A 27,159-nucleotide genomic window follows, 5' to 3' on the forward strand; every position below is an offset into this window, starting at 1 on the left:
CTAGTTTAATCTGTTTCCCTACTACCTTCTCGGAGGCCAGCAGGTCCCCTGCTACCTTCTCAGAGGCCAGCAGGTCTAGTTAACCTAATAGAAATGCCTAGCTCACTAGAGCTGGCGGTGTGCACACCAATATTTACAATAACTGAGGTTTTTTACCAATATTCCCCCTTTCGCAATTCTCCACCAAAATGTTATACCAATAAAATAAAAACCAGCAGGATCTTATTAAAGGGAAAAAGGCAAAATACCACATTTATTGTGAATACAGAAAGAATCATAGTAAGCAGTTAGTTATAGCTATAACATTCCATTCAATCTCATATTTATTCACACATTCATTCATACAAACACACACACACACACATACACACCCACACACACAGGTTCTGCAAGGTTGTTACCATAGTTACCAGCCTTAGAGTTGCTCATGCCAAGCCACTGGCCAGGTGGCCTGGACATGAGGAGGGAGCAGGGCCTGTCAGATGCTCATCTGATGCTCCTGGAAGTTGGTTTGCAGAATCAGACCCCAAAGTTCTCACTTTTTAGAGTCTATTTTTATAGGAATTTCTTCCTATGCCAGTCTATGGGAATTGCTTCATCATGCTGTTGCTGAATCAATCAGCAGATAGCACATTCCTGACGGCTCTCCAAGATGTTATCTTGTTCTTTGGTTCTCCCATTCTTGAGGCTGTTGGGTGGATTCCAGTCTGCCCTCCGGGGGGGTCCTCTGGTTATTTCCACTTGACGCCTTCTTCAGCCGATGGACACTGGATTCTTAGGCTGGCACCTCCCTGATCATTCAGTTATTATCCACACCAAGCATCCATCCACATACATCCTCTATCTCTATTTTAATCACAATGGTTAATACAACAAAAGGGTGGGGAGTCTCTGGGTGCTGTTTCTGTTGTTAGAGTATTGCTTTGAGTCTCTCTCTCTTGTGAATTGCTTTGAGAACAGACTCTGTCTTAGAATGTACTAACGCAATTAGCAGCTTGCAAGTTTCACACACAGAGGGAGAGAAACAGTACCAAAAACCAAGAGACCTCTTAATTAGTTATACCCTGGAATTGAAACTCTGGGGAATCAAACTCATTTGTGATTTTAATACAGAACTTCTTTAATATGATCCAACATTATGGAGATCACACAAAGTAAATTAGTGTTCCCTTTTTCTAAAAGCAATGAACATTATTATGAACACACTAAACCTCTGTGACTGATTAAGTTAAAATAATGTCTTTGTTTCAATGAGTTAAATATGTAGTAATTTGGAATGATTACTTTATGAAGGCTTAAGAGTACATTTCGTATATAAAATCATCTTAGAAATACTAATTAAGAAAATGTAAAACAGAGAAGAGCTGCATTATGTAATCCATAATATTTAATGTTGTATTCAGCAAGACAGCTGACTCGCCCTTACTACAAAGTTTTTGCAAATAAATCTCTGACAGACTTCAGGGCATATCGAAAAACCTGTGACTGACATTTTTTATTCCCAAATTTTGTGCTTTTAATTAGGTACCTTCTGCATGTCCAGTCTTTACCATCTGGCATGCAGTGGAAAACATGCTTCATTTTCTTTAGAAAGAAATTGCAGAAGAGTGTTTTTTTTCAAATGTCATTTGCTTCATTTGGGTTCAGGGATTTGGCTGGAAGGGGGTGAGCAGGGAGTGGAGGGAGGAGAGGAAGGATAAGAGGAAGGAGACAGTGGAGAGAGGGCGGGGCCTGGGGTGGAGCGGGAGTGGAGTATGGGCTGGCCCACAGGCAGAAGAGGTGGACTGGAGAGCTAGCTTCCCCAAGCAGCACCTTCACCCACCGCCCATGACAGCAGGTAAGAGCGGGTTGGCTCCCGCACACCCAGCGTGCACTGCAGTCTCGTTAGGCAGGGGCTGTATTCACAGAGCTGAATGAGCCAGTGCTGCGCATTCTGAGTGAGAGAGAGGGTACGGGGGTCTCTGTGGGGAACTGTGACTTGGTATCCTTTGCTGCCTCATCCCTCCCCCACCCTGGGCTGCGAGCCCGGGCTGCCGTCGGGCATAGGGGCACCAGTTTAATAATACTGTGTAGGGCCCCATAAATCCTAAGGATGGCCCTGGCCTTAGCCATAAGGTATCCTTCCTCTCAAAGGTCTGCTAGAAACTTGAAAACCATGTGTTTTCCAAGATCCATTGTGCTGCAGCAGCAATCATGGGAACTACAAATTGTGGACTACAAACTGCTGCATTTTGGGGGAATTTCCTGGTTCCTGCTGGGAAGTAGTACTGAAGCTGGCAGACACAAGGCAAGCAGAGAGGAGTAATCGTATTCTGTTTCCTTACAGGCAGTACCGAGAAGGGCAGATGGAGCACAGTGAGATGAGTTTAAATGATGGAAAAGGAGAACATGGGCTTGTCTCTTTTGCAGTTTAGTTATCATGGGGGTTAGAACACGTTTGTAAGAGGGTTGTGTTGTGTTGTGTTATGCAAAGTGTCTCTGCCCTCGCAGCAGGAAGTTGACTGAAGCTGGGAGCATGAGGCAAGCAGAGAGGAGGCAGCTGGACTGTAATCCTGTTCTGGATGTCCTTACAGAATAAAAATTTGTTCCTGATGGTTTGTCTGAGTGGTTCTTGTCTGAGGTGAACACTCACTGGCACACAACGCAAAGCACATTGAGGAACCTCAGGCCCAGTCCGCAGAGCTCTGTAAAAGCCACAAGGCAGACTTACCCTAGCCTGAACAATCTCACACTCGGATGGTGAACAGGAGGGGAGGTTAAACGAGGAAAGTCTCTTTGTGATTAAATTGGATTATTTTAGGATATGCAGCAAGGAGGCCTTTTTTTGACTTTGTGGGATCTTCCTAAGGAGAAAGTACTGTCTGTTAGAAGTAGCAAGGGAAGAGCTGTGGCTACATGTGATGAGAAAGAACTAGAAATGGGAGATGCAAAACACCCTGGGATCCCTGAGAAGAATGGCTCTTAACGATTCTGTCACGGGAGAGATTGAAACTGAAAGTTTTTTCTCTACCCCACTGACAAAAGTATGAAGAGGTACAAGAAAAATACTGTTATTGTGAAAGGTAATAAATGGTTGCCCTCAGGAAAGTCTTTGATCCAAAGACAATCAAGATGGAGTTAAAATTAATGGGTGTGCCAAACATTCTTTCAAATTTAATGGAATGAGAAATTAAGCCTCTTTACATAGTAGAGACAGCTACAAACAATGGAGGGACTGCCTAAGGTACATGGCAGGTCAGAGCTAAGCTGGGGGGCTTGAGTGGTTTGTCTGATTTCAAGTGTAGGGGCTAGGATATTGGGATTTGCACAATCTGTGTGTTAGAGGTAGAAAGCATAGAGAAGCAGTTGTGGATGTTTTCTTGAGCAGAGACAGAACATAGCACAAAGGTCACTGGAGTAGCAGACTTGGGGCTTTCTGAGCAAGGAAACTTCCTGCTGTTGTTTGTTTCTGCTGTGCTCAGGAAAACATAGAATCATAGAATCATAGAATATCAGGGTTGGAAGGGACCCCTGAAGGTCATCTAGTTCAACCCCCTGCTCGAAGCAGGACCAATTCCCAGTTAAATCATCCCAGCCAGGGCTTTGTCAAGCCTGACCTTAAAAACCTCTAAGGAAGGAGATTCTACCACCTCCCTAGGTAACGCATTCCAGTGTTTCACCACCCTCTTAGTGAAAAAGTTTTTCCTAATATCCAATCTAAACCTCCCCCACTGCAACTTGAGACCATTACTCCTCGTTCTGTCATCTGCTACCATTGAGAACAGTCTAGAGCCATCCTCTTTGGAACCCCCTTTCAGGTAGTTGAAAGCAGCTATCAAATCCCCCCTCATTCTTCTCTTCTGCAGGCTAAACAATCCCAGCTCCCTCAGCCTCTCCTCATAAGTCATGTGTTCTAGACCCCTAATCATTTTTGTTGCCCTTCGCTGGACTCTCTCCAATTTATCCACATCCTTCTTGTAGTGTGGGGCCCAAAACTGGACACAGTCCTCCAGATGAGGCCTCACCAATGTCGAATAGAGGGGAACGATCACGTCCCTCGATCTGCTCGCTATACCCCTACTTATACATCCCAAAATGCCATTGGCCTTCTTGGCAACAAGGGCACACTGCTGACTCATATCCAGCTTCTCGTCCACTGTCACCCCTAGGTCCTTTTCCGCAGAACTGCTGCCTAGCCATTCGGTCCCTAGTCTGTAGCGGTGCATTGGATTCTTCCATCCTAAGTGCAGGACCCTGCACTTATCCTTATTGAACCTCATCAGATTTCTTTTGGCCCAATCCTCCAATTTGTCTAGGTCCTTCTGTATCCTATCCCTCCCCTCCAGCGTATCTACCACTCCTCCCAGTTTAGTATCATCCGCAAATTTGCTGAGAGTGCAATCCACACCATCCTCCAGATCATTTATGAAGATATTGAACAAAACCGGCCCCAGGACTGACCCTTGGGGCACTCCACTTGATACCGGCTGCCAACTAGACATGGAGCCGTTGATCACTACCCGTTGAGCCTGACAATCTAGCCAGCTTTCTACTCATCTTATAGTGCATTCATCCAGCCCATACTTCCTTAACTTGCTGACAAGAATACTGTGGGAGACTGTGTCAAAAGCTTTGCTAAAGTCAAGAAACAATACATCCACTGCTTTCCCTTCATCCACAGAACCAGTAATCACCAGTATTTTGTAAATAAACAAAATTACACCAAGAATATAGCTGGCTTGCATCATCAATTTCTCATCATAATGGAAAGAATCCTTCAAGGACCTAAAGACTGGCTAACCGCTCTGAACTATGGGGCAACACTATTTTCTCAGACAGGCACGGTAAGAGATTGCCTGGTAAAGTGAGACAGACAACCTGTGCCTACGTCTGGAGATGATACAATAGAAAAGGAACAGCGGCACAAAATGTGACAGCTTGCCACTGCAGTAGAAGAGAAAGATACTGCTCGATGACATATTACTGATGTGAAACCTCTGCGAGATACAGAGTAGGCTGCACTATGGCAATACTTGTGTACAATAAACTGAATACAATTTATTATTTATTATATACAATTATTTATTATTATACAATTTATTGAAACTGAATATTGACCAGTGAGTTGTTCCAGAGCCTCTCCAAAAAGATTAAAAGGCTTATATCGATGAGTAGCTCATGCATGTGTAAGCTTCAGGGCTAGAAGACCTATAGGGATAGAGCTTTCTGCTCTCTCTATTGGGAAGAAGGGGAGAAGCCAGCACTGGCCAACTTCATTGACATGAATGATATGGTGTTTCCTCATCATTCTGCCTACTGATTGTCATTGTTTTGGTTGGAATTCATGTGTTTTGATGAGTAACTGTGATGATAGATTATTATCATTGCTGTAGTTATGAAAGGCCATGGGGTATGTGCAGGGGTATGTCATAGGTGTGGGTTCACCCTGACTATACATGACAAGGGCTCTTCACGTCATTTTGGGTACATAGTGCTGACAACCCACTCCGTTATGCTCAGAGTTGACTCCTGTCCCCAGAAGCTGGGCCTGGGCAGGGAGCGGCAGGAATGGAAGCCCGCTCCCTCCCAGGCTCGACTTCCGGGGACAGAAACCGACTCTGAGCATGCTGGACGGGTGGGGAGGGGCTCCAGCTCACTCAGCCACTGTCCCCAGAAGCTGGGCCTGGGCAGGGAGCAGCCTGCTGCTCCTGCAGTCAGGTGCTCTCCCAGTCAGCTGCTGTGCTGCACCGGGCAGCATCCCAGGCAGTGTGGCTGGAAGAGGCTTTGGCCCTGCCTCTTCACTTCCAGCTCTGGCCCTGCCCCTTCATCTCTGCAGCGGGGCCTGCTGTTGGAGGGGCACTTGATCCTGCTGGAGGAGGGACACTTGGCCCTTTGTGCACCTCCCACGAGTCGCCTCTCAGGGCTTAAAAAAGGGACTGTTCCAGCCAAAACAGGACATAGGGTCACCCTACATCTGGTAGAAGGATTACACATTATACAGTACCTGTATATAAAGTGCAGTGAAAAAGTTAGTATGAATTTTCCTGGCATGCGCTCTCCAACCATAAACCAGATTATGGACTGGATGTGCCTGTTACTAGATGCTCATTTTACAGTTGTGGTGATGCTACCAGAAGCAAAAGGATTACTTGTAAAAATTGTATCTGACTCAGGAGTTAGGTTTGGCATGAGAGTAGGCAGAGCACTTTTAATAACTGCACAAGCAGTCAGCTCAGACTGAGTCTGCTCAGGCTTCTGGAAACATTTAGTTTACACAGGGCATGCTCAGAGTCTTAATGCATCCATTAATATAGTCACGCCCATGCTAACACTAGCTCATCATATTAGCATGGTCACTCTAATACTGGTGATTGTAGCCTACAGGTATAAGTATTTGCTAGGTGAGGCACAGATATAAGTTAAGGAAGTAATGCAATGAGCCTACAAGCCTCAATGCCTGTAAGACAACAGTTTAGCTAAACTAATAAGGCATAAGACCCAAAAAGCCTTCACATAAGTAGCGAACCAAGAGTAACCCTAGATCATAAGATATCACAAGACGGAATGCTGTAATGACCAAACTGCTGCTAGTTAATCACAAGATACTAGTTTATACCAGCTTGGTATATTTTTAGTTACGGACATCAGCAGATGTCTGACCACATGAATGCCATGGTAACTAATTGACATATATGCTAATAAGCTTGAGGTAAAAGGATTAATAACCTATAGGAGAAGGGCATCCCCACATTAACAGGGTGAGGAACTACAAATAAGGAGACGGGCTGAAACCCCTACTAAATATGCATTAGGCACAGTTGCATCACCATAATACATTATAAAAATTGTATCCCAGCCTGTGTGCATTGAGAGGGAGAGATTAGCCCTTGGGAGAAGCCAGGATGACGGTGAGGAGGAAGATGATAACTGACACTTCAGGTTGTTTTGCAAGGGATGGTGTAAATATATGGATGTACAACTCATTTTATGTTATTTCTACCTGCCTTGCTGGGTTGGAGTGTTTGTGAATTTGCCAACTGTATTAATAAAACTATTATAAATACAGTGTGATTTGCTAAGTGAGAGTGTTGTAACCATGCTCATCAGGGCTCCCAACTGAACAGTAATTTTAATAACACTGGGCCTGAACTTGGGACAAGAACCTACCAAATTTCAGGGGGCTAATTGGGGAAAGTAAATTAGTACTATAATCAATATGCAATCAATAGATCAGGCAACATGATATAATACCTGTTCTTACACTACATAATTAATTGTACCCTTCAGAAAAATATTCCTTGTTTCCCCAAAAGTGTTTTGTAATTCTTCCTTGTGTTAACAACTCTTTGATTATATATTTACTAGGGCTGTCAAGTGATTAAAATAATTCATTGTGATTAATTGCTCTGTTAAACAATAATAGAATACCATTTATTTAAATATTTTTGAATGTTTTCTACATTTTCAAATATATTGATTTCAATTAGAACACAGAATACAAAGTGTACAGTGCTCACTTTATATTTATTTTTATTACAAATATTTGCACTGTGAAAAAGAAACAAAAGAAATAGTATTTTTCAATTCACCTAGTACAAGTACCGTAGTGCAATCTCTTTATCATGAAAATTGAACTTACAAATGTAGAGTTATGTACAAAAAATAACTGCACTCAAAAATTAAAGCAATGTAAAACTTTAGAGCCTACAAATTCACTCAGTCCTACTTCTTGTTCAGTCAATCGCTCAGACAAACAAGTTTGTTTACATTTGCAGGAGATAATGCAGCCACTTCTTGTTTACAATGTCACCTGAAAATGAGAACAGGCGTTTGCATGGCACTTTTGTAGCCGGCGTTGCAAGATATTTACGTGCCAGATGCACTGAAGATTCATATGTCCCTTCATGCTTCACCCACCATTCCAGAGGACATGCTCCCATGCTGATGACGGGTTCTGTCTGATAACAATCCAAAGCAGTGCGGACCAATGCATGTTCATTTTCATCTTCTGAGTCAGATGCCACCAAGGTTGATTTTCTTTTTTGGTGGTTCAGATTCTGTAGTTTCCACATCAGACTGTTGCTCTTTTAAGACTTCTGCAAACATGCTCTATACCTTGTCCCTCTCAGATTTTGGAAGGCACTTCAGATACTTAAACCTTGGGTTGAGTGATGTAGCTACTTTTAGAAATCTCACATTGGTACCTTCTTTGCATTTTATCAAATCTGCAGTAAAAGTGTCTTAAAATGAACAACATGTGCTGGGCCATCATCCGAGATTGCCAATACACGAAACATATGGCAGAATGCAGGTAAAACAGTCAATCACAAATTCAGTTAATGCATTATTTTTTTAATGAGCATCATTGGCATGGAAGCATGTCCTCTGGAATGGTGGCCAAAGCATGAAGGGGCATACAAACGTTTAGCATACCTGGCATGTAAATACCTAGCAATGCCCTGATGCCATGCGAACACCTGTTCTCATTTTCAGGTGACATTGTAAATAAGAAGTGGGCAGCATTATCTCCTGTAAATGTAAACAAACTTGTTTGTCTTATTGATTTACTGAACAAGAAGTAGGACTGAGTGGACTTGTAGGCTCTGAAGTTTTACATTTTGTTTTTGAGTGCAGTTATTTATATAACAAAAAAACCTACATTTATAAGTTGCACTTTCATGATACAGAGATTGCACTATAGTACTTGTATGAGGAGAATTGAAAAATATTATTTCTTTTGCTTATAATTTTTACAGTGTAAATATTTGTAATAAAAATAATATAAAGTGAGCATTAAACACTTTGTATTCTATGTTGTAAATTGAAATCAACTATTTGAAAATGTAGAAAAACATCCAAAAATATTTAATACATTTCAGTTGGTATTCTATTGTTTAACAGTGCGATTAAAGCTGTGATTAATTGCAATTAATTTTTTTAATTGCCGTTAATTTTTTGAGTTAATTGAGTGAGTTAACTGCGATTAATTGACAGCTCTAATATTTACTACTCAAAAATTTGTTAATGCAGCGTAAAGGTTGACCAGCATTGCCTCATGCCAGAATGTCAAGTATGCCTATACTAAAATCTTGGAAGACCAGGAAATCAAAGAATCATAGAAATGTAAGACTGGAAGAGACCTCAGTAGGTCACCAAGTGCAGTCCCCTGTGCTGAGACAGAACTATTTAAAAGCTTCTTCTGGAGAAGAGTCTGAAAGATACTTTTCTCCGGGAGGCTTGGGGTCTGGGGAGGGGAGGTGCGGCACGGCTGCAGCTGGCCCTGGACTCCTCCATGCAGGTTGGGAGGAGTGGGGTGGGGCAGAGGCTCAGGGCTTCAGCTGGCCCGGGGCTCCTCTGGGCGGGGGTGTGGGGGGGTTCTCAGGGTTCCCCTTTCTGTGTGTGTGTGTGGGGGGCATCTGGGGGCACTGGTGTAGTGCGAGAAACTGCTACCTGTAGGAATTTGCTACCTGTAGCAGTTACTCATATGTAAGGGATTGTAAAAAAACACTGCTGTCTGACATAGCAAATTCCTACAGATAGCAGTTTCTCGCAGTACACTGGTGTAGGATAGGGGGGGGAAGGAGGTCTCGGGGCTCTGGCCACGTGGGGGGAGGAGCAGAAGGGGTGGAGCTGTGGCTAGCCTCCCCAAAGGGGAGGCTCCACCTGCCGCCAATGCTTTCAGATGCTTGAAGACTTTCATGTCCCCACTCAGTCTTCTCTTCTCCAGATAAACAAATGCAATGTTTTCAATCTTTCCTCATAGAGCATGTTTTCTACCTTTAATCATTTTTCTGCTCTCCTTTGGATTTTCTCCACTTTTGTCCACATCCTTCCCAAAGTGTGGTGCCCAGAACTGGACACAGTACTCCAGTTGAGGCCTTATCAGTGCTGAGTAGAGTGGAAAAATTATTTTTCATGTCTTGCTTACAACACTCCTGCTAACACATACCAGAATGATGCTTGCTTTTTGTGTAACATATTTGACTCATTCTTTGATTCTTTTTTTGTTTGCAATCCTCTGTACCCCACAAATTCTTTTCTGCAGTACTTCTTTCTAGACTATCATTTCCCATTATGTATTTGTGCAATTGATTATTCTTTCCCAAAGTGTGGTTGGTACTCTGTGTTTGTCCTTATTGAATTTTATCCTATTTATTTTAGACCATTTCTCCAGTTTGTCAAGATCATTTTGAATTCTAATTCTGTCCTCCAAAGAACTTGCAACCCTCCCTGCTTCATATTATCTGCAAACTTTGTAAGTGTACTCTCTATGCCATTATGCAAATCATTAATGAAGGTATTGAATAAAAATGGACCCCACTCGATATAGCCTTCCAGCTTGACGGTGAATCACTGAAAACTATTCTCCGAGTATGACTTTCCAACCAGTTGTGCATGTATCTTATAGTAGGTTTGTCTAGACCAGTGGTTCTCAACCCGCAACCTGAGGGGGCATAGGCCCGCAGCAGGGTACAGGTTCCTGGCTGCCTGGCCACCCAGCGAGGTGGGGTCTGGGCTGCCCAGTGAGGCAGGGCCGGGGCTGCCAGCTGACCCTGAATGGCAGGGGTCTGTGGTCTGGGGTTGCCACCTAGCCCTGCAGTCTCTGGGGTCTGGGGTCCGAGGCTGCAGCCTGGCGCTGCACAATCCAGGTCTCCTGGCCGGACCCAAGGGGTCCAGGGTCCGGGGCTGCCGCCTGGCCCCACAGAGTCCAGGGCTGCTGGCCGAACCCATGGGGTCCAGGGTCAGGGGGCTGCCTGGCCCCACAGAGTCCAGGGTTTGGGGTTGCCACCCAACCCTGCAGAATCCAGGATCCGGGGCCGCCTGCCGGCCCCTCAGGGTCCAGGGTCCAGGACTGCCGCCTGGCCCTGCAGAGTCCAGGGCTGCTGCCTGGCCCCACAGAGTCCAGGGTTTGGGGTTGCCACCCAACCCCGCAGAAACCAGGATCTGGGGCTGCCAGCCTGGGCTTGCCACCCAGCCCAACGGGGTTCGGGATCTGGGGTCTGCCCCATGGGGTCAGGGTCCGGGGTCAACATCAGGGCTGCTGGCCGACCCTGCAGGATCAGGCTCCAGGCTGCCGCCTGCCTGCCCTACCACAGGGCCAGGGCCAGGGTCAGGGCTGCCACCCGGCCCCGCACAGCAGATTCCAGGGTCAACCAACCCAAGGCTCCACTCCTGGCCCCACTCTGTGGAGGGGTCTCTGGGTGGGCGGCAATGGGCATGGGGGCAGCTGGGCAGGCACACTGTGGTTCTCAACCTGCCAGCCCAGGTAGCACATTGTGGGCCGCGTATGCGACCCACAATGATAAATAGGTTGAGAACCACCAGTCTAGACTATATTTCCCTAGTTTACTTATGAGAAAGTTATGTGAGACAGTATAAAAAGCCTCACTAAAGGCTTGTTACTCGGTCAAAGAAGGATATTAGACTGGTGTGACATGATTTGTTCTTGATAAATCCATGAAGACTGTTACTTATCACCTTATCATCTACGTGCTTACAAATTGATTGTTTTATTATTTGCTCCATTATCTCTCTCTGTACCAAAATTAAGTTGACTGGTCTATAGTTTCTGGGTTGTCCTTATTTTCCTTTTTATAGCTAGGTACTATATTAGCCCTTTTCTAGTCTTCTGGATCTCTCCCATCCTCCATGAGTTTTCAAAGATAATTGCTAAGGGCTCAGAGCTCTCTTCAGCCAGTTCCTTAGGTATTCCAGGATGTAGGTCATCAGGCCTTGACAACTTGAAGACATCTAACTTGTCTAAACCCAGAGCTGCAACCTAACCTCTTGTGTAGACGGTGCTATGTTGATGGGAGAGCTTCTCCCATTGACATAGCTTCTGACTCTTGGGGAGATGAATTAACTATGCTGACGGGAGAAAATCTCTTGTTGGCATAGGAGTATCTCCATAAAGCGATATAGCGGCACAGCTGTGCCGCTGTCATGTGGCACGTGAAGCCAAGCCCTAAGGCTACATCTACACTACAACCTGTGTCAGCTAAACTTATGTCGCCCAGAGTGTGAATATTCCACCCCCTGAGAGACGTAAGATACACCGGCATAAGCGCTTGTGTGCACAGCGCTATGTCAGCAGGAGAGCTTCTCCCATTGGCATAGACCAGCTTCACCACATGCGCTGCAGGAGCACAGGTGTATAGGTACAGCCGTGCCGCTGCAGTGCTGTACATATAGACGTAATACGTAAGTAATTCCTAACTTGTTTTTTCCGTATTTTCGCCTCAGATCCTACCCCATTTGCACTGATAATCACTATGTTTGTCATCTGATCATTGCTACCTTGCTGGTGAAAACTGAAACAAAGAAGACATTTAACACTTCAGCCATTCTGTTATTGTCTTTCCTCCTCATTGAGTAATGGGCCTACTCTGGTCTTGGTCTTCCTCTTACTTCTAGTTTATTTGTAAAATGTTTTCTTGTTATCCCCTGTGCCCCTAGCTAGTTTAATCTTATTTTGTGCCTTGGCCTTTCTAATTTCTCCTTACAAGCTTGTGGTGGTTTTTAAAAAATTTTATATTAATCCTTAGTAATTTGACCTACTTTCCATTTTTTGTATGACTCTCTTTTTTGAGTCATTGAAGATCTCCTGGTTAAACCAGGGTGGTCTCTTGCCATACTTCCTATCTTTCCTATTATGAAAGTAGAATGAATTATATTGAAATTATAATTCATTAAAGAAATGCTGCTTGAAGGGTTTGTTGAAATATAGTTGTCAGGAAGAGAAACATTAAGGAGTGTGAGACAATGGGTCATCAATCTAATTAACTTAGAGCTCCTACTGAGCTAGGAGATTGGTAAACGTTAGTATGCAAATAAGATATGTATGTATATTTGTCAGTTTCTGCTTCCTTTTGTCTCTTATGTTAAATTGGCTTTCCTTTACCTGTTTAAATAAGTTAGCTTGAGCCTTTGCAGGAGGCTCACATATCTGGGTGCATTGGCAAAGTGCTTTGCTAACAAACAGAGTGGTCTGACAAATTTTGTGAGTCTTGAATCTGACTTTGACACTGTGCATTGGGATAGTTTGTTCTTGTGCACTTAATAATGTTTCTTTAAAAAACTGCCAACTCTCCTGACCACTTTTTTCACTTAAATTTGCTTCCCATGGGATCTTACCTACCAATTCTCTGAGTTTGCTGAAGTCTGCCTTCTCAAAGTCCATTGTCCTGATTCTTCTGTTTTCCCTCCTGCTGTCCATGAACTCTATCATTTCATGATCACTTTCACCAAGCTGCCTTCCACCTTCAAATTCTCAACCAGTTCCTCCCTATTTGTCAGACTCAAATCTAGGACAGCCTCTCCCCTAGTTGTTTTCTCTACCTTCTGACATAAAAAGTTGCCTCTGGTGCATTCCAAGAACTTGCTAGATAATCTGTTCCCTGCTGTGTTATTTTCCCAGTGGATGTCTAGGTAGTTGAAATCCCCCATCACCACCAACTTCTGTGCTTTGAATGATTTTGTTAGTTGTTTAAAAAAAGCTTCATCCACCTCTTCTTTCTGGTTAGGTGATCTACAGTGGACCCCGACCATGATATCGCTGTTGGGTTTTTTCACACCTTTATTCTTATCCAGAAACTTTCAACAGGTCTCCCTCCCACGTCTATCTTGACTTCGTGCAAGTGTGTACATCTTTGATATATAAGGCAAAACGTGCTCCCTTTTTTCCCTGCCTGTCCCTCCTGAACAAGCTGTATCCTTCTATACCAATATTCCAGTCGCAAATTATTCCACAAAATCTCTGCAATGCAATTAATTGTGATTAATTAGTTGTATTTCTAGTTATTCTGTTTATTCCCCATACTTCTTGTATTAGTATACAGACATCTAAGATGTTCATTAGATTTCCCCTCTATATTCCCTCTAGTCTCTCCTTTGTCCCTGCTATGATTATCTAAAAGCCAGTGAGCTTTTAAACGTCCAAAGGCACATACTACCACCATTCTGCACTTGCTCAGTCTATTGCTCAGTCACTTGCTCAGTTGAACTGCTCCTTACTACTGTCCAGGCTGCCTGTGTACGGCTTCATGAGCCATGGGAGCAAGGGGTAGGCTGGGTCTCCAAGGATAACTATTGGCATTTCAACATTCCCAATGGTAATTTTCTGGTCTGGGAAGTAAGTCCCTTCTTGCAGCTGCTCGAACAGCCTGGAGTTCCTAAAGATGCGAGCATCATGCACCTTTCCCGGCCATCCCATGTTGATGTCAGTGAAACGTCCCTTGTGATCCACCAGTGCTTGCAGCACCACTGAGAAGTACCCCTTGCGATTTATGTACTGGTTGGCAAGGTGGTCCGGTGCCAAGATAGGGATATGCGTTCCGTCTATCACCCCACCACAGTTTGGGAAACGCATTGCAGCAAAGCCATCCACTATGACCTGCACATTTCCCAGAGTCACTGCCCTTGATAGCAGAACGTCAGTGATTGCATTGGCTACTTGGATCACAGCAGCCCCCACAGTAGATTTGCCCACTCCAAATTGAGTCCTGACTGACTGGTAGCAGTCAGGCATTGCAAGCTTCCACAGGGCAATCGCCACTCACTTCTCAACTGTCAGGGCAGCTCTCATCTTGGTATTCCTGCGCTTCAGGGTGGGGGAAAGCAACTCACAGAGTTCCAGGAAAGTGGCCTTACGCATGCGAAAGTTTTGCAGCCACTGTGACTCATCCCATACCTGCAAGACTATGCAGTCCCACCAGTCTGTGCTTGTTTGCCAGGCCCAGAATCGGCATTCCACTGTAACAACCAACCCCACTGCCACCATGATGTCCCAAATGCCACATCCCATGCTTTCAGGAAGTACTGCGTCCATGTCCTCTTCACAATCGTCCTCATGCTGCCATTTCTTAGCCAGGTTCTGCACATGCTCCAGGATAATGTGTGAGGTGTTTACAATGCTCACAACAGCAATGGTGAGCTGAGCGGGCTCCATGCTTGCTGTGCTATGGCGTCTGCATGGGTAACCCAGGAAAAAAGGCACGAAATGATTGTCTGCAGTTGCTTTCACAGAGGGAGGGACGGGAGACTGACGACATGTATCCCAAACCACCTACAACAATGTTTTTGCCCCATAAGGCAGAAGCTTAACCCAGAATTCCAATAGGCAGCGGAGACTGCGGGAACTGTGGGAGAGCTTCCCACAGTGCACCACTCCGTGAGTCGATGCTAGCCATGGTATTGAGGACGCACTCCGCCGACTTAATGCACTTAGTGGGGACATACACAATCGACTGTATAAAATCGATTTCTAAAAATCAACTTCTATAAAATTGACCTAATTTCGTACTGTAGAGATACCCTTAGAAAGCCAGGCTGGGGAGACCATCCCGTGTAAGAGGTGCCTACTGTAGAATCTCTCAGGAAGCAGGTGGGAGAGCTACAGGAGAAGGTAGCTAGGCTGAGGAGCAGCTGTACACACAAAGAACTCATTGAAAATATGCATATGGAGACCTCCTAGGATGGGGAGCAATCAGCTGGAGGGGACAGCAATATCACCACCCGCTCTTTCACAGGGAGGAAGCTCTTTCACAGGCTGCTGGTTACTCCTGGCAGCAGGCAGTGCTCTACCCCTGCTTGCTACCCATAGTCCAAAATACCAGAGTCTGATTGTTGTGGGATTTGTTTAGTTAAGTCAAGTCCTTACTCATGCATTACTTGGGCAAAACTCTCCTTGGCTTTAATAGATTAAGGAGTGAGTAAACGCTCTGCATGGACTTCAAGATTTTAGCATTTAGAAGAGGACATACTGCAAAATATTGTGGCAAAGATCAAATATCATTACACTATATAGCTCTACAAGTTGCTTTGTCCAAGAAACCCTGTAATAATGGGTTTATGGCTGTAGCTGAAGCATGCCAGTTTCTGCTCATTCCATATAATTCAGTGTGAATCTCATGAGGATGTAGTCTTTCACTAACAAAACCAAATAAAAAAAAGTTGACTTGTGAACTAGAAGAAGTTAGTATTTTCCCCTCCTTACTTGGAGTGTTATTGAATGTTTCTTTTAGGATAGTTTATAGCCTTGTTTGTAGTTTTAGTTAGAAGATTTTGCATGAAATTCTGACCCTATCGAATCATAGAAGATTAGGGTTGGAAGAGACTTCAGGAGGTCATCTAGTCCAGCCCCCTGCTCAAAGCAGGACCAATCCCCAATTTTTGCCCCAGATCCCAAATGGCCCCCTCAAGGATTGAACTCACAACCCTGGGTTTAGCACGCCAATGCTCAAACCACTGAGCTATCCCTCCCCACCATTTTGCCATGCTTGCTGCAAATAGCCTTTGAACTCATCTGAAAAGATTTTAGGCAACATGTACAAGAAACAAACATTTCTAATGCACTTGAGGAAAAAACACAAGACAACTCCAGTAGAGAATTATATTTTTTATTTGAACAGTATCTCTCTGTAACAAGTCAGGCATGCAATGGGGCCACACAAAAATGGGTTCACAAGGCTTATTTCCCATGGAAATGTCCAAACAACACGTTTCTACACATCAATTCCTTAGCTAAATAAAAATATAAACAAAGAAAATCTTACAGATAAAACCCAGCTAGGGTTAGTATCACTAACACTACAATTCAGGATCAGAACCATGCATGGGCAGTCCCAGTTGCTTTTCCAATCCCTCTAACTGCTTCAGGAGACCTAGTAGCTAAATTGTTAGATGAAAATAATTAACCTGAGATTCTCATCAGTTGTGGACCATCTTCATTTCATCCACTTGCAAATTCCTTTAAATCTGTAGTTTGTCAAGCTAGCATGTCCTAACACGGCCCCCGCACCCAATGCCAGACTGTAGTAAAACCACCTTTCCAGGAAGGAGGTAAACCTTTTATCACCAGTCTTTCCAGCTGTTGCTCTGCTGCTGTAAAGCCTTCGGTAGACGGGACAACCGATTTCTGATGCAGGCGACAACAGATGTAAGGGGAGAAACCTAGACACGCATACACATCATTCCATTACCAGCTCATAAAGCTGGCACTCTAGCACGCCATGTAACTATTTATAAAACTAACTAACCTGTCATGTAAGTTAAAAATGTCTCTATTTACAGTATCTCTTGGCTATTGAAAGTGGTGTTAGAGCTTACATTTCCTTCGACAGTAAATTTACTTTTTCACTAGACAGTTGTACACCATAGCATTTTAAGTAACACAGAACCTCAGCCATTACAAGTGCTTTAGTTATGGGTTCTGAATTAAGTAAAAATGATAATTGTTACAAAACAAACATAATACTAGAGCTTTGGAAGTGCGGAAACAGTTTGTTCTTTTTGTAGTTGGACATGTAACTGTGCAGGAACCAAGCAAAAGCATGCTGCATGGCAAAGCTTTTGTTCACCACAGTTGGATGAAGGATGTTCTCATACAGACAGAGTTTCCCATTTAATTCTTATTTACTTTTCAAGTTTTGCTCATGTTTCTGATAATGCTGCTTTGATTTCTTTTCCTCCCCCCATTAGGGATCAGATTTCTGACTGTACATTTTGAAAGTCCACCCAACCTAAGCCTGTAATGAACATACCTGGTTTGGGGCCCGACGTACCAGCTGATACTCAATACATCAGTAGTAGTAACTTGTTTGTGTTCCGTTTCCAGTGCACAATGAGGTGATGCAGGTTAGCAATATTTCCACATGCTACCCTGCCTAAATCAGTGCATCCTCATTTCCTCCAACAGCAGTAAATTGGGATGTATTGCAGGCGACAACAGATGTAAGGGGAGAAACCTAGATACTCTACATGCTGCCCCTAAAATATGCCCTCTCTGGGCATACCAAGTTATTGCAGCCCATAACAGGAGTAACTGGCTCTCTACAGTTACTTCTAATGGGTAGCCACTTGGGAGAAGTGCTGAAATTGTATTGCTACATGTAATGCTGAAATTCCCCATGTAAATATGTAAATTTTAATGGTTACTGAGAATACTGTAAAGATACAGGGCCAGATGCACTCTTGTTATTCCTCCACTTGGTTACATGCAATTTACATCTTAACAATGGGAACGTTAAAAGAAAAAGAAGGTTCCTATAACATACATCTCTCATGCCTAGACAGCGTTATTTTAGATCTTTAGGGATCATCTAACTCCTCCTGTGTACATTGTGAAATGAGGGACAAGTGACTCACACTGTAACTGAGAGTGTTGACGACTGATACACCCTACCGTGGGTTAGTTAAGGATTTGGAGAAGGCTTTACAGTTAAGTGCTACCCAGAAAGGATAGAAAGAAGAGAACTGTGTCGGAACACTACGAGGGTGCGTCCTGCTATGTATTATGCAATAAGAGTTGAAGTACAGTAGTTGTCCTGAGCAATACAAAATGGAATGATAAAGAAACAATTTTCCTTGTTCTTTCGTCAGCACAAATTTTTAAAATAAGCAATTGAAGGAGGGCCAATTATTTGGTAAAAAATCTTTTTCAAATGTTAGAACTGAACCTACCAAACTGAGGCCCTCAGCACCACCCCTTTCCCTGGAAAAATGTGTTGCAGGGCAAGAGTGGAAGAAGAAAGCCTTTGGGCACCCCAGCCTCATGTTTTCTCTAAATTATTATATGGGAAGGAGGTGTTTGCCTGATTGCCTGTCCCAGGGAATGAGCAAGGGATTCCAATTCCACCCCCTACAATGCTAACTTCCATGTGGTTGCCTCCATGGAAGCAATACTGCCATGGCTTGTTTCACCACTGGCTGAACTGAACAACCCACCCCCTTTGAGATCAGTTAGAAGGAATCTGCTGAAAAATACGGTACTAGGCTGTGTATGTATCCATACTATATATATATATATATACACACACACACACATACACACACATTCCCTCCATGAACGCGGGGATTGCTGGGAGAGAGAAACAAGGACCCTACCATAGATGCAGTTGCCTCTCTGCCTTCCTCTTTCCCCAGTGCAGCGAGGAGAGTCTCTAAAACTAGAGAATGCCTAAAAATGCCCCAAACCAAAGCTCTGTCCCATTCAGACACAAACCCTTCTTAGCAGCTTCATCACTGAAAGTGATTGGTGCAACACACACTATGTGCTAGGAACATGTGGATCTCCCCTCTCTGGCCTCTCCCACAGCGAGAGGCACACAAGTGTATTCCTTTTTAAAATGATTACACTCCACTGGCTTCTTAACACTAGAATCAGCACAGGGTTTACTCTTCTACCAGTTGCAAATTTGAAAAGCTACAGCTTGCAGGATCATGCTCTCTGAGTATTCAGCTAAGGGAGTATTCAGCACACATACATGATCTTTAAAAACTCAGTAAGTTTCATGGGAGGGCTATCAGATTTTTAAAATAAATTACATTTTATGTTTACATTTTATTTTCATTCAGCCTGAAAAACAGCACTGTTTTTTATACCTATCAGGACATTGGGGGAGAAAATATTCTGATAAGTGGGGAGCTATTTAAAAGTTACTGGTTTCCTAGGTGCTTTCATACAAAATTTTATCACCAGATAACACATTTCAGCCAAGTTTAACAGCATACAGATCCCAGACACAGAAAGCATGAAAATAGTAAACATTGTTTTCTCAGTGGGTCGAGAAACAAAGCAATCCACTGTGTTGGGGCAAGGCCACGCACTACATTTCAGTAAGCGAGGCATTTGGTATCCATCATACATGGTGTAAAACACATACATGAAGACAACTTCAAAGATGATTCTGAAGAATATGCTGCAGGTGTATGTCCACCACAAGGGGCCCTGAATATGATACTTTTGTTTATTCAGTTCTTCAATATCCACTTTCTCACCACTTGTGAGCTGCCTTTTCTTCTCATGCCGTCTGTGTGCAACATGCATGGCCACCAGAAGCGCAGGAGTCGAGACAAAGATGAGCTGGAGGGCCCACAGTCTAATGTGAGAGATGGGGAAGAAGTGGTCGTAGCAAACATTTCTGCATCCCGGTTGCAGAGTGTTGCAGACAAAATCACTTTGTTCGTCTCCCCAGACTCTCTCTGCAGCCACCACGAGAATCATAACACGGAAAATGAACAAGACAGTGAGCCAGATCTTCCCAATACTGGTGGAGTGTTTGTTCACACCTCCTAAAATCTTCTGCAATGTTCCCCAGTCCATCTTCTCTTCTGTGTCCTTTGACCTAATATGACAAGAGGAATATACCAAAGGACCAGTTATCAAGGATTAGAAAATCAATACCATAACTTCCGTGAACTGGGAGGTTTCCTGGCACTAGCCCAGCATTGCAGGTAAACAGACTAATAGACAAACACAAGTCATTTTAATTTGCACTGCCCATATTTTAAAAAGATGATGGAATCAAACATTTTACTAGTGCATTAATTATATTGATCTCTGATGGTGCTAACATTTCCAAAGGAGTTGTTGGTTAAGATATGGTTAGGCCAACAAATAAGTGAGCCCTCCTCTCACCTGTGTCCTCAGTTCTTTCTCAGAGTTCTCCATCTCTGTGGGAAAAGTCCAGCAGTAGTTTGCTGCTTCCCTCTCAACCCTCCTCCACCCCAGAGTCAGGGAAAGAAGGCTGGCACTGCAGGACATCCCCCTCTTAGAGCAATTTTTTAAGCTTCTGAAGGGGCCAGAAGGATATGGCTGACCCACCTCCATGTATCACCACTGCCTCCATCCACAGACTGGATACAGACATTATAGGAGGTGGATGTTTATGCTAAAAAAATAATCAGCTAAACAGTTAATGCTGACATTTGAAATGTAATTAGGCCATGTCTACAGTACCACTTATGTCGGAAAAAACTTATGTCGGTCAGGGGTGTGCAGAGCACTATGTCGGCGGGAGAGCTTCACTCACTGACATAGCTACCGCTGCTCATTTAGGTGGTGTTATAATGTCGATGAAGAGTTCTCTCCTGTCAGCACAGAGCGGCTACATGAGCGATCTTTCAGCGGAGCAGCTGCATTGGTACAGCTGTGCCACTGTAAGTTCACTAGTGTAGATGTGGCCTTAGTTTTCAGAATTAACACCAAAATGAGATAAATAAGTCCTGGTTTACCCTAGAAAATTTGGTCAGCGTAACTATGTCACTCAGGGATGTGAAAAATCCACACCCGAGTGGCGCAGTCAAGCTGACCTAAGCCCCAGTGTAGACAGTGCTAGGTTTATAGAAGAATTCTTCCATCCACCTAGCTACCGCCTTTCAGGAAGGTGGCTTACCTACACCAATGGGAGAATCCCTCCTGTCAGCGTAGATGGTGTGTACACTGAAGCAGTGCAGCTGTGCCGCAGAAGCATTTTAAGTGTAGACAAGCGCTGGGAGTAAGTCAAACCTCTCATTAGTGCTGTTTCAGTCTCTCTAAAGCACAGCAAGTGCTACACTACTTCCCATTTGGAAAGTTTTCTTCACAACCAGTAAAGAAACTTTTTTTTTTAAAATGAAAGCGTAAATTCTGCTGATGCTGATATGCCGCCTTGAGACATGGATCATTCACTGAACACAGTTGTTGGGAATTGTTGATGAAGTAGACAAAGTACTTTGAAACAGCAGATAAAACTCTGGCAGGGCTGGTTCATTATCCGTTAGGAATAATGTTCAATTCTGCTGTGTGGGAGACCCAAGCTGGCCATGGATAAAAGCCTGTTGGAAGGTGACACACCCTCCACCAGGGGAGGAAGGATCATGCACTGTGTTTGCCCTATAACATGCAGCAATTATTGGGCTTCTCTGCCACATGGGAGGTGAATGTCTATCCTAAAGGCCTGTCTACACATGCAAGTCTACTGTACTCAAAGCTCATGTTATAAAACTATACTCCCTGAACATATTCCAACAGGGTTTATTGTAGTCTACACAGGCAAGACCAAGTGGTATGCCAACAAAGAGGACTAGCATGTTATAACAGTAACACAATCTCTTGACATGGCAGATATGCTTGTGGGGATAGGCTTTAAAGTAGAAGGAGATATCAGAGATTTACTGCTGTGATAAGGGAAGGAGAAACTGAATGATAAAGGAGAAAAGGCAGCCCTGAAAAGGTGGTTGAAATTCTTAGCCTCCCTCTATTTTCCCACCACACAAGTTGGTCCCATTCTGTATTGCTTTCTGTGATGACCTATTCCCTTGACCATGATCAGATGCTGTATATTTCTGCTAACAACCTACTCTCACTCATCACATAAAATCTCAGCAATTAAAAAAGGATCGTTAAAAAAAACCTGGACTAGTACGAATTGATTGAAAGTAGGAAAAGAACTGCAAATATTGGCAAAAAGAAAAGGAGTACTTGTGGCACCTTAGAGACTAACCAATTTATCTGAGCATAAGCTTTCGTGAGCTACAGCTCACTTCATCGCATGCATTGGATGTGCTATCACACATCTGAGTTTAAAACTGCTCGGAAAAGAGCTCTGTGTAAGTTCTATGTAAACTCAAAAGCTTGTCTCTTTCAGAAAAAGCTATTACTTCACCCACCTTGTCTCTTTAAAATTGCCACTCTGATATCCAACAGGAGTGCTGAAGAAGAGCAAATTTGCATTGTGGATATGAATCCACTTGTACCTGTAGAGATTTTGGACATGAAGCACTTTTTCCTTCTCTCCTTCCACTATGGGAGCATTTAAATCAGTTGTTGGAACTGACAACATGAACCCTGAATACTCACATTGTCACTACCTTCACAGAAATTATTAGAAAATCCGATTTTTATAGTTAAAATATACAGAGTGATAAAAATCTTATAAAAATCACAGCACATGTTCTTCATGTGTCTAGTCCGGCTTCTATTTAAATCAATAGCAGACTCTCATTGACTCCTAGAAAAATTCAAGATTGTAAACAGTAGGATGGTTTAACGACAGGTAGTTTAATTAAAATATTGACACTGAAAGCAAGTTGTCATTAAGCAGCGATGCACGATAATTTCTTTAAGAACTCACTCCTTTCACCCTCAAGGAAACCAGGTGTTTCTCCTATACAAGACTTTGCATGTACAAGCCAAGTAAGGTTTGACATGTCAGTATTGCTTGAGCTGTTTTAGCACATTTTCCGCTTTACTCGTTCAAGTAATGCTGAGCAGTTCAAATCCAGGGCTGCTAACCTCTCTGCACTCAATTCATGATAAAATATTAACAAAAGTGAAGGAGATCAAAATGCACTGGGTTAAATGTAACACTGAAAAATTCCCTTTTATCCCCGAAGCCTGAACTTTCCCTCATTCAGCCTTCCCTGGTATATTCTGCTGTGGTTAGTCTTTTTAAATTAGATGTCCCAGTTTAGTAAAGAGCCTGCAAATCCCGCGTTCTTGCCACCAGGCACCCTCACTGCTCCAGGGCTGGGATATCCACAAACGAGACCCCAATCAGAAAAAGAACTGAAAAAGGAAACTTCATCTAAATACGGCAAGAGTTTGCCTCAAACCCTCTAATCCAGACTGCTCCTGCAGTCACACCCCCAGCACCTCTTTAATCCAGACTCCTCGAGCAGTCACACATCCCAGCGCCTCTCTAATCCCGACTGCTCCTGCACTCACCCCCAAACTCCTCTTTAATCCAGACTCCTCGAGCAGCCACACACCCCCAGCGCCCCCCTAATCCGGACTGCTCCTTCAGTAACACACACAGCACCCCTCTAATCCGGATTCCTCCAGTCCTGCACGGTCACAGACACACTGCCCTCTAATCTGGATTCCTTGCGTAGTACACACGCAGTATTCCCTCCGCATCCCCCCTCGTGTGCGAGCAGGACACCCCCCACATATTAATCCGGATTCCTCTCCTGTGGGCGCAAACACACATGCCGTCACGCTCCCGCTCTACTCCGGATTCCCCGCCGCGAGGGACCCTCACCTGTCTCAGCAACGCGCGGAGCCTGCGGCGGCGGGAGATCAGCGCCCCGGAGCAGGCAGGGCTCCTGGCGGTCCGGGCGCCTCAGGTCCCAGCGGCCGCTGTCTCCAAAAGGTTCCTCCCGGCAGCGGCTTTTAACCCCCGCCTCCGCCTCCTCCCCCTCCCCGGAGCGAGCCGGGCTGAGGCGCTGCCCCCACTCCCGTCTCCTCCGTCGGGCCTGGCTCCAGCCGTTCCCGCCGCACCGCCCCCAGTCCCTCTCCCAGCCCCTCCCAAGAGCTCGGAGAGGGGCCGAGCCACCCATGGGAAGGGGGCAATTGCCCCCTGCATGGCAGAGTGACCCTTGACACAGAGCCCTCTGCACCTCCCAGTCGCTTCACAGCCTCCCCCTCGCCTCCTTTCAGCCCCCTAAAGCAATGGATTTGGGCCAAAATGCCTTTGTCTCTCCCTGAGTGTAAAAACAGGCCCCCGCAGGCTTTCTTACTGCCACAATATTATTATTGCAGGGCTCTTTAGTATTTGCTTGCTGCCAACCGCGTGCTTGGCGCTGCAGAAGGCGGGAAAGGAGAGAGGCCCCAGGCCCCAAAGAGTTTACAGTCCAAGAGACACACAGGGCCATGCGCTGGGAAACCTAAGGACATGTCTACACTTACAATGCTGCATCCGTGCAGCTGTGTCAGCACCTCTGTAGTGATTTAATGAAGACACACTAAACGGACTGAGCTCTCCCATCTGCTTAGATACCCCACCGCCTCCAGAGGCAGTAGCTATGTGAGCAGAAGCTCTCCTGGCCGACATAGTGCTGTCTACACGGAGGGCTTAGGTTGGTATAACGCCGTTGCTCAGGGGTGTGGATTTTTCACACCCTGAGCAACTGTGGAAAGCCACAGTGGACCCTCCACCTGCCCTGGATGGAGACATGGACCAGGGGCTGCTCTTGGCAGGTGGAGGGCCCGCTGCACTCCCCACAGCTGCCAGCATGGCTCTTATCATGGCTGGGCTGTGAGGCCCCCCCATCCCTGGCTGGAGCTGGGTTGGGGAGAGATGCGTGGGAAGCTGTGGGGATCCTGGATCCCTCCACCTGCCCTGGGTAGGGGCCCCAGGGTGCAGGGACGTAGGCACGGGGCCTTAGGGAGGGGAAGGCTCTGGGGTGCCCTTGTATTGAGCTAATTTCCTAGTTTAAATAATAGAATATCAGGGTTGGAAGGGACAGTCTAACCCCCTGCTCAAAGCAGGGCCAATCCACAGTTTTTGCCCCACATCTCAAACAGCCCTCTCAAGGATTGAACTCACAACCCTGAGTTTAGGAGGCCAATGCTCAAACCACTGAGCTATCAAGAGAGGTTCTTAGAATCACAGAATATCAGGGTTGGAAGCAATCAGGTCTAATGGACTCACTTGGAGGTTTTGTATGTTGATTACACTGAGGCAGCAGAGGGCATTTCTTCACTGCACAGTTAACTCCAGTTAACTTGTGTTGCTCCTAAATTGACTCCAGTTCATACACACAAACCCTTAAGTGCAGTGGTGCTTTTAACTGGAGGGGGTAAAGGCTGCGAGTATGTCTATGCTTAAATTGCTACAGCAACAGCACTGCAGCTGTAGCACTTCAGTGTAGATACTACCTACCAGTGGTGCTTGAACAATTTTTATTGTGGGGGTGCTGAAGGTAGAAACCATGCATTTGGGTTGCTATTACTACTTCTCCTGTTGGTGTAGGTAATCCACCTCACTGAGAGGCTGTAGCCAGGTTGATGGAATAATTCTTCTGTTGACCTACTGCTGTCTACACTGGGGATTAGGTCGGTGGAGCTATGTCTTTCCAGGGAGTGGTTTTTTCACACCCCTCAGAGATGTAGCGATGCCAATGTAAGTTCCCAGTGTAGACCAGCCCTAAATCTCAAGTAAGTACAGCTTGTTAGCTGCTAACACACCCACACTGTAAGTGTGATGATGGGCCAGTGACACTCAAGTGCTACTAGTCTTCCAATGGCTTCCCACAATCCCCACCTTCATCCCCCATCCCATCCCATGCGCTGAGAAAGGACAGATAACTTCTCCCACAATTTACTGGGAAAGAATTCAAAGAGTGACTCTGCTTAGTGTATTGTCAAGAACTATGGGATGTTCCCTCAGAAGTCTTAGTGCCCCACACAAGTGACTGCAGTGCCAATGTATGCATCCGATGAAGTGAGCTGTAGCTCACGAAAGCTTATGCTCAAATAAATTGGTTAGTCTCTAAGGTGCCACAAGTACTCCTTTTCTTTCTGCGAATACAGACTAACACGGCTGTTACTCTGAAACAATTTGACTGTTAGTCCTCAGCATGGCTGCTTTCAGTTGAGTTCGGCTAACTCAGAGAGGAATAACTCAAGTGTAGATAAGTCAAGTTAACTCTGCAATGAAGACATAGCCCAAGAATAAGTGAGTCTTTTGGAGGAATTTAAAGGAGAGGTTGGTGGGCTGGGAAGTAAGGATGGGGCAGGCCTGCCATGCAAATGGGTCAGCATAGGAACACACACAGAGGAAGGAGTAGGGGAAGATGAATAGGCTGGCATCTTTGGTGAAGCAGAAGGGTATGGCAACACAATAAGACATACGTTCTGAGATATAGTTTTAGGATGGATTGTGTAGGAGGCTAATGGTGAACACAGGAAACTTAAAACTTGATGTAGTAGTTAAGGGGAAGTCAGGAAAGGGATCCAGAGAGGAACTGATATCAGATAAACAGGCCAAGAAGATAATATTAGTGGCCATGCTCTTGATGGACCAGAGGGGGTGATGAAGGCATTGAGAATTCCAGAGAAGAGGAGGTTGCAGTAATCAAGACACAAGATGATCAGAGCAAGGACAAGAGTTTTAGTGGTCAGGCAGAGGGGAGAGATTGGATTTCACTACGTTGCAGAGGAAGAAATGGCAAAATCTGGACACAATCTGAATGTGTGTGGTGAAGAAGAGGGAGAAGTTGACTGTCACTTCTATATTCTGAGCCTGGGCAATGGGATGGATGGTAGTATTCTCACTGATAATTACAGAGATTGGGGGAGATAATTACAAAGATTTTACAATGGAAAATATGGAGCTCTTTTTTAACAGTGTTCAACTTGTTGTCTGTGAGACATTCAGGAAGAAATGTTGGTGCGACAACTGACATACGGCACTGGACAGAGAGGGATTGGTCAGGTGTGGAGAATCATAGAAATGTAGGGCTGGAAGGGACTTGAGAGGTTGTCTAGTCTATCCCCTACGCATGGGTAGGACATAGACTATCCCTGACAGGCATAGATTTATGAACGTAACATAGGCACAAAGCAATTACCATACTGGATCAGACCAGTAGTCCAGCTAGTCTGGTGTCCTCTTTGTCAGTAACTAGATCCAGATG

At 44.7% G+C, this 27,159-nt stretch overlaps 1 pseudogene across 1 annotated transcript; it reads right to left on the reverse strand.

The window, feature by feature from the left end:
- Window positions 1–16,360: 16,360 nt before the first annotated feature.
- Window positions 16,361–23,910, reverse strand: LOC311514694 (gap junction beta-2 protein pseudogene; annotated as a pseudogene). Its single transcript, XR_014714668.1, has 2 exons — window positions 23,781–23,910; window positions 16,361–20,102 (listed from the first exon to the last, which is right to left on the reverse strand). The product of XR_014714668.1 is annotated as a gap junction beta-2 protein pseudogene (transcript).
- Between the last annotated feature and the right edge of the window lie 3,249 nt (window positions 23,911–27,159).

Source organism: Lepidochelys olivacea (assembly GCF_965140295.1).
Source record: "Lepidochelys olivacea isolate rLepOli2 genome assembly, chromosome: 1".
Lineage (NCBI taxonomy): Eukaryota > Metazoa > Chordata > Testudines > Cheloniidae > Lepidochelys > Lepidochelys olivacea.